The sequence below is a fragment of the Dioscorea cayenensis genome, chromosome 19 (genome assembly GCF_009730915.1).
Source record: "Dioscorea cayenensis subsp. rotundata cultivar TDr96_F1 chromosome 19, TDr96_F1_v2_PseudoChromosome.rev07_lg8_w22 25.fasta, whole genome shotgun sequence".
Classification (NCBI taxonomy): domain Eukaryota; kingdom Viridiplantae; phylum Streptophyta; class Magnoliopsida; order Dioscoreales; family Dioscoreaceae; genus Dioscorea; species Dioscorea cayenensis.
Window position 1 is genome coordinate 6,974,203 of NC_052489.1, and position 6,916 is coordinate 6,981,118.

General features: G+C 51.5%; 1 non-coding gene across 1 annotated transcript; it reads right to left on the bottom strand.

Annotated features, from left to right (window-relative positions):
• Positions 1-6,447: 6,447 nt before the first annotated feature.
• On the bottom strand, positions 6,448-6,603 carry LOC120250729. The gene has a single exon (XR_005533069.1). It is a non-coding gene; the product is annotated as a 5.8S ribosomal RNA (ribosomal RNA).
• Between the last annotated feature and the right edge of the window lie 313 nt (positions 6,604-6,916).

A 6,916-nucleotide genomic window follows, 5' to 3' on the forward strand; every position in this document is an offset into this window, starting at 1 on the left:
GGGGATGGTCCCTATTAGGGTTTTATACGCCGTTTTATGAGCCCAAAGTGTGTCATCCAAGCGTTCCAACCAATCGGCTTTCCTTGTTCCACGGACTTTGTCAAGATTCTCTTGAGCTTTCTATTTGTAACTTCTACTTGACCACTTGTTTGCTGATGATAGGGGGTAGCAAGGCGATGATGTACTCCATAACGCTTTAACACCTTCTTAAGTTGAGTGTTGCAAAAATGAGTTCCTCGATCACTGATGATAATTCATGGGGTCCTAAATCGTGTGATTAACCTCTTCAAGAATTTAACCACGGTTCTAGCATCATTTGTAGGTAGAGCTTGAGCCTCTACCCATTTAGAAACATAGTCAACCACCACCAGAATATATTGATCACCATTAGACTTTTAGAATGGCCCCATGAAATCAATACCCCATACATCGAACACCTCACAAAATTGCATCAAATTCTGTGGCATTTCATCCCATCGCGATAGATTTCCAGCCCTTTGACAACTATCGCATCGAAGAACAAACTAATGTGCATCCTGAAATAAAGTTGGCCAATAGAATCTGGCAGTCAGGATTTTTCAGCAGTTCTACTTAAAGCATAATACCCCCCAACTGGAGTGATAATATGCATGGATGTCCCAACTTTCTACTCTTGATACACATCTTCAGACCACATGATCCGCAGAAATGCGGAACAGGTATGGATCGTCCTAAAAGTAATGCCTCAAATTGCTGAAAAACTTTTTCTTTTGCTGGAATGTGAGGCCCAGCTTGAGTACTTTTCCGGATAAGTAGTTTGCAAAATCTGCGAACCATGGAGTGCCCTCTAATTTTGAACTCTGAACTGCATACAAGTGTTCCTCGGGAAAGAAATCATTAATTTGTTACTTGAAGGCTCTTGACCTTCACACCCCTCTAATCGAGAAAGATGATCTGCAACTACATTTTTAGTTCCTCTCTTATCTTTTATCTTCATATCAAATTCTTGAAATAATAGGATCCAATGAATCAACCTCGGTTTCGCATCATCCTTGTTCATAAGATAACAGAGTGCCGAGTGATCGATAAATACAATGACCCTAGATAAGATGAGATATGGTCTGAACTTGTCAAAAGTAAAAACCACTACTAACAACTCTTTCTCGATGGTTGTATAGTTCTCTTGAGCACTCGTCAGAGTCTTGCTAGCATAAAAAATCAGTTGGAACTGTTTACTTTTCCTTTGCCCCAAAACTACTCTAATAGTGTAGTCACTTGCGTCACACATGAGCTCAAAGGGCTCATTCCAATCAAGGGTGATCAAAATCAGTGCTTGCACTAATTTATCTTTCAACAGATTAAAAGCGATCAAACAATCATTCCTGAAATCAAAGGGGGCATCTTTTTCAAGGAGTTTTATCAATGGTTGAGTGATTTTTGAAAAGTCCTTGACGAATCTCCTATAGAAACTAGCATGTCCCAAGAAACTACGAACTCCTTTCACATTTATAGGTGAGGGAAGTTTAGTTATGACTTTAATCTTCGCCTTGTCTACCTCCATTCCTACTTGGAAAATCTTATGACCGAGGACAATACCCTCTTGGACCATGAAGTGACACTTTTCCCAATTAAGAACAAGATTTGTTTCCTCACATCTCACCAATATTCTCTCTAAGTTCCTTAAGAAAACATCGAAAGAACCTCTGAATACTGAGAAAATGCATAAACACCTCCATGATATCTTCTAGGAGATCATAAAAAATGGCTGTCATGCAGCGCTGAAATATCATCGGTGCATTGCACAACCTGGAAGGCATTCTTGGATAAGAAAAGGTAATGTAGGGGCAAGTAAATGTCGTCTTCTCTTGATCTTCTAGACCTATGGTGATAAGTGCATGTGTGATAAGAATGAGAAGTGTTCTTTCCTTATGTTGAGCATTACTTTTAGCAGGTTTAAGTGCTAATACATGTGTATTTGTATTCTTTTGCGCATGTAGGGTTGTGAAGCTAAGTATTGAGAAAAGAAGCCAAAAGTAGATCGTAAACGCATTATTTTGCCATACCGACCACCTTGACCGTCGAGGCAAGTTTTCTAGGCAAAGAGGCACGTCGGGGCAAGTTTTCTAGGCAACGAGCCATGCCGGGGCAAGTTTTCTAGGCAAAGAGCTACGCCGGGGCAAGTTTTCTAGGCAAAGAGGCACGGCAGGGCAAGTTTTCTAGGCAACGAGCCACGCCGGGGCAAGTTTTCTAGGCAACGAGGCACGCCGGGGCAAGTTTTCTAGGCCATTAGGCACGCCGGGGCAAGTTATCTAGGCCACGAGGCACGCCGGGGCAAGTTTCTAGGCCATTAGGCACGCCGGGGCAAGTTATCTGGGCCACGAGGCACGCCGGGGCAAGTTTTCTAGGCCACGAGGCATGCCGGGCAAGTTTTTTAGGCCATTGGGCATGCCGGGCAAGTTTTCTAGGCCATTAGGCACGTCGGGGCAAGTTTTCTAGGCCACGAGGCACGCCGGGGCTCGCTGGTGGCCGGCCGGAGCTCGCCGGAGTCCGCCAGCGGGCTGGCGGCGGTGTGACCCACCCGCCCACCGGGCGGCGGGTGGTGCTTGTCTTGGGCGCGGCGCTGGGCGTGACGCTGCTAGCGCCATGGGAGCGCCAGCGCCCGCCCATGGGGGAAAAGTGCCTTCCCCTATATAACACCGCAAAACATCCCGCCCAAGGCAACCCCGAGGGTACAAAGGGTCTCTGAGACCCCCCTTTTTTCTGGGCCGCTCAATGCGCACGCTACCGAGCCGGGCTGGCCGATGCTAGCGCTGGTCGACGCCCGCATGATGGCACACAACTCGGTAATCTCCTAATCCACTCGTGCGTTTTTATGAAAACTTCACCCTCGGGGTTTTTTTATGATGACGAATCCATCTGCGATGGTCCCACGGCGAGATTCCAAAGTCGACCGACCGCCCGTCCCGACGGCGACGCATACTCCCACGATCAAACGTTGGCTACGATCATCCAAAATCTGTGAAACTTCGCCCGAGGGGGTTTCATGTGATGCCAAACGAAGGGGCGGGGGCGCCGGATTGGGATGCCACCGTCGACCGGACGGCCCCGGCGGCGCCGGCACACCGTGCCGGGCGGCACCTGCACGGTCCGTCCCGGTCCCTGTCCCTCCTCCCTCCCTCCCTCTTCTTCTTCTTCTTAAATTTATATATGGGTCCTTGCATCACGGTCTCGGTCGAAAAAATGGCCCGTTATGCCAACCGGCGGCATAGCGAGCTCGCCCGCAACTATATCCGTTGGGGGAGGAGGTGTCATCCCCTTACTATACTTGCAATACATCCGGCCCATGGCAACCTCGGGGGTAGAAAGGGCGCCAGAGACCCCCCTTTTTTTTAGAAGGACCACTTAACCCCATTTCAGGAATGTGGTGCCATACCGACCACCTTGACCGTCGGGCAAGTTTTCTAGGCAAAGAGGCACGTCGGGGCAAGTTTTCTAGGCAACGAGCCACGCTGGGCAAGTTTTTCTAGGTAAAGAGCCACGCCCGGGACAAGTTTTCTAGGCAAAGAGGCACGCGCGGGCAAGTTTTTCTAAGCAACGAGCCACCCTGGGGTAAGTTTTCTAGGCAACGAGGCACGCCGGGCAAGTTTTCTAGGCCATTAGGCACGCTGGGGCAAGTTTTCTAGGCCATGAGGCACGCCGGGGCAAGTTTTCTAGGCAAAGAGCCACGCCGGGACAAGTTTTCTGGGCAAAGAGGCAGCGAGGGCAAGTTTTTCTAAAGCAACGAGCCACCCCGGGGTAAGTTTTCTGAGGCAACGAGGGCACGCAGGCAAGTTTTTCCTAGGCCATTAGGCACGCCGGGGCAAGTTTTCTAGGCCACGAGGCACGCCGGGGCAAGTTTTCTTGGCCACGAGGCACGCCGGGGCAAGTTTTCTAGGCCATTAGGCACGCCGGGCAAGTTTTCTAGGCAAGAAGGCACGCCTGGGCAAGTTTTCTGGGCCATTAGGCACGCCGGGCAAGTTTTTCTGGGCCATTAGGCGCGTCGGGGCAAGTTTTCTAGGCAACGAGCCACGCCGGGGCAAGTTTTCTAGGCAAAGAGCCACGCCGGGACAAGTTTTCTAGGCAAAGAGGCACGGCGGGGCAAGTTTTCTAAGTAACGAGCCACCCCGGGGTAAGTTTTCTAGGCAACGAGGCACGCCGGGGCAAGTTTTCTAGGCCATTAGGCACGCCGTGGCAAGTTTTCTGGGCCATGAGGCACGCCGGGCAAGTTTTCTAGGCCACGAGGCACGTCGGGGCAAGTTTTCTGGGCCACGAGGCACGCCGGGTCAAGTTTTCTGGGCCATTAGGCACGTCGGGGCAAGTTTTTTCTAGGGCGACGAGCCCACGCTGGGACAAGTTTTTCTAGGGCCATTAGGCACGCGGGGCAAGTTTTCTAGGCCATTAGGCACGTCGGGCAAGTTTTCTAGGCCACAAGGCACGCCGGGGCTCGCCGGTGGCCGGCCGGAGCTCCGCCCGGTGGTCGGCCGGAGCTCGCGAGTCCGGCGGCCGGTGGCCAGCCCACCCGCACACCGGGCGGGCGGGCGGTGCTGCGGCGGCGTGCACGGCGCGGCGCGGCAGCGCGGCGTGCCGCAGACGCCTATGGGCGCTGCGCCGCGCCGCTACCGACACGTCCGAATATGCGTGTGTAAACCGCAAGTGCAGCGGTGTCGAGTAATAATTACCCCGGTGAGTGGGTGAGTCGAATCCACGAGGGAATGGGGCTACTGAGTACTAACTTCTTCTCGCTTTCTAACCCTAATGATAAATGGAAAGGTGTGATGATCTAATGTGCGAAAAAGTGAATACCGGAGACGAATATGCAAGGGTTAAATGGATGGAGATCTCAATCGGTAAAAGTGGGAGTATTCGGGGCAATGCTCCCCTAGGATTCGTGTATTAGGGTACCGGGTAAGCAAAGTGTTTCTATGATGAGTAAGTTAAGTCGTGGAAATCCAAACATAATCGGGTCTATCTCTAGATCACCGATACTAGTCCCCTACGAGGTCCCGGTGGAGAAATCGCTCAATCCCAACACCTCACACCACATATGACCGCAAAGCACTTTAGGGATTCCAAACTGTGTATCCAATTCCTAAAGATTGATCCAACCCTAATTCCCGGCGAAGGATCCTAACCCCCTACAAGGTCCCGGCGGAGAAATCGAGCAATCTCATGCCTCCCACCAAATATGGTTGCATAGAGCTTAGGGAATGGAGATAGAATACACCAATCGGAGGAGAAAGGGGACACTTCACTATCTCATGACTCACCCTCTGAACCCTCTTCAATCTTGAGGTTCTAACCCTAATGGAGATCTCTCTCCCACCAAGGCAACAAATCATGCAAACCAAATAACCATAAGATCAATAAGGCAAGCAAGCATTAAACAATCAAGAATGAAACTTAATCAAACTCGGATTAAATAGAAACACAAAGCAAATCAACAAAAGATGAGAATCCTAGGGTTCACAAGCCCAAATACCCTCTAGGGTTTTAGCCCTCCATGGAGCAACATACAAAACACACCATCAATGAATGAAAGTACATTAAAACCATAGAAATAAACCCCCTTATATATGAACTGATGGCCTTGATGGAGAGTTTCGACGTCTTGAAGGACCCACTCCGAAGCTAGGTTCACCGGTGGCTTCCTTGATGCTATGACGGAGGAGGAATCGATCAAAGTTGGTGACGAAGCGCCTCCAAAGCCGCAAAGACCTCCTCTCCAAACCCTAGCCGTCTCACCCCTCAAGAGCCGCACCAAAGATGAGAAAGAATAGCACAAAACGGCTATTTATAGGCCTTAGATCGCGTCTGTCACGTGCCCTCACGCGCCCGTGTGGATTTTCCACGCGCCCGTGTGGGCTGCAAGAATTTCCACGCGGCCGCGTAAACAGTAATTTTGCTACAGTAAGATTTCTACAGTATTTCTCTTGAGGCCAAACACGTCCGGGCACACATCCATGTGGTAGGCTATAAAACTTTTCTTCATCGATGTATCTTTGAGAGGTCTTGCAATCTTCACAAAGAGAAGGAACATGAAGATGTGGCTGCCTTTGTGCCCTTCCAACTAGTGAATTGACTTGAATCTTCTTGGAAGTTGGCACACATCTCCACGTTTATGAACTCCTCTTGTGTCTTGGTCCTTGAATTGAACAAGAACTCCCAACATTGTGTCTTTATAGCCTATCTTTGCTTCCTTTTTACTCTTCAAGGCATTCACAACCTATATGCATAAAAGAACACCAAATGCTCAATGCTCATCAAAAATCCGTGAAACCTGGCCCGGTGGGTTTCATATGATGCCAAACGATGGGGCGGGGGCACCGGGCCGGGATGCCGCTGTCGCACGGACGGCCCAGGCGGCGCCGGCGTGACGTACCACGACGGGACGGACGCGCTCCGTGTCATCTCCCGATCCACTCGTTCGCGTGAGGCCCAGGCAGGCGTGCCCTCGCACCGGGTGGCCTCGGGCGCAACTTGCGTTCAAAGACTCGATGGTTCACGGGATTCTGCAATTCACACCAAGTATCGCATTTCGCTACGTTCTTCATCGATCGCGAGCCGAGATATCCGCTGCCGAGTCGTGGTGACCTGCAGAGTCGCTTTCTTTCCTCCCGACGGCGCTGCGGGCGCCGACGGGCGCCGGCCCGCCCGCCGTGGTCGGGATGTCCCTTGGCGCTTCCCGCGCCGGTTGTGGGGTCGTGTCCTAAGGCGGCGAGGGGGCACGGAAGTCCGGCGCGGTATACCGGCGGGCGGGCGGGGGTGACGCAGCGGTCGCGCTCGCCCCCCACGCCCCTCGCCTCGGCCGCGCCCCCGCTCACGTGTTCTCGGGTCTTCCGCGTGTTTGCGGCGGGTCTCAACAATGATCCTTCCGCAGTTCACCTATGGAAACCTTTGC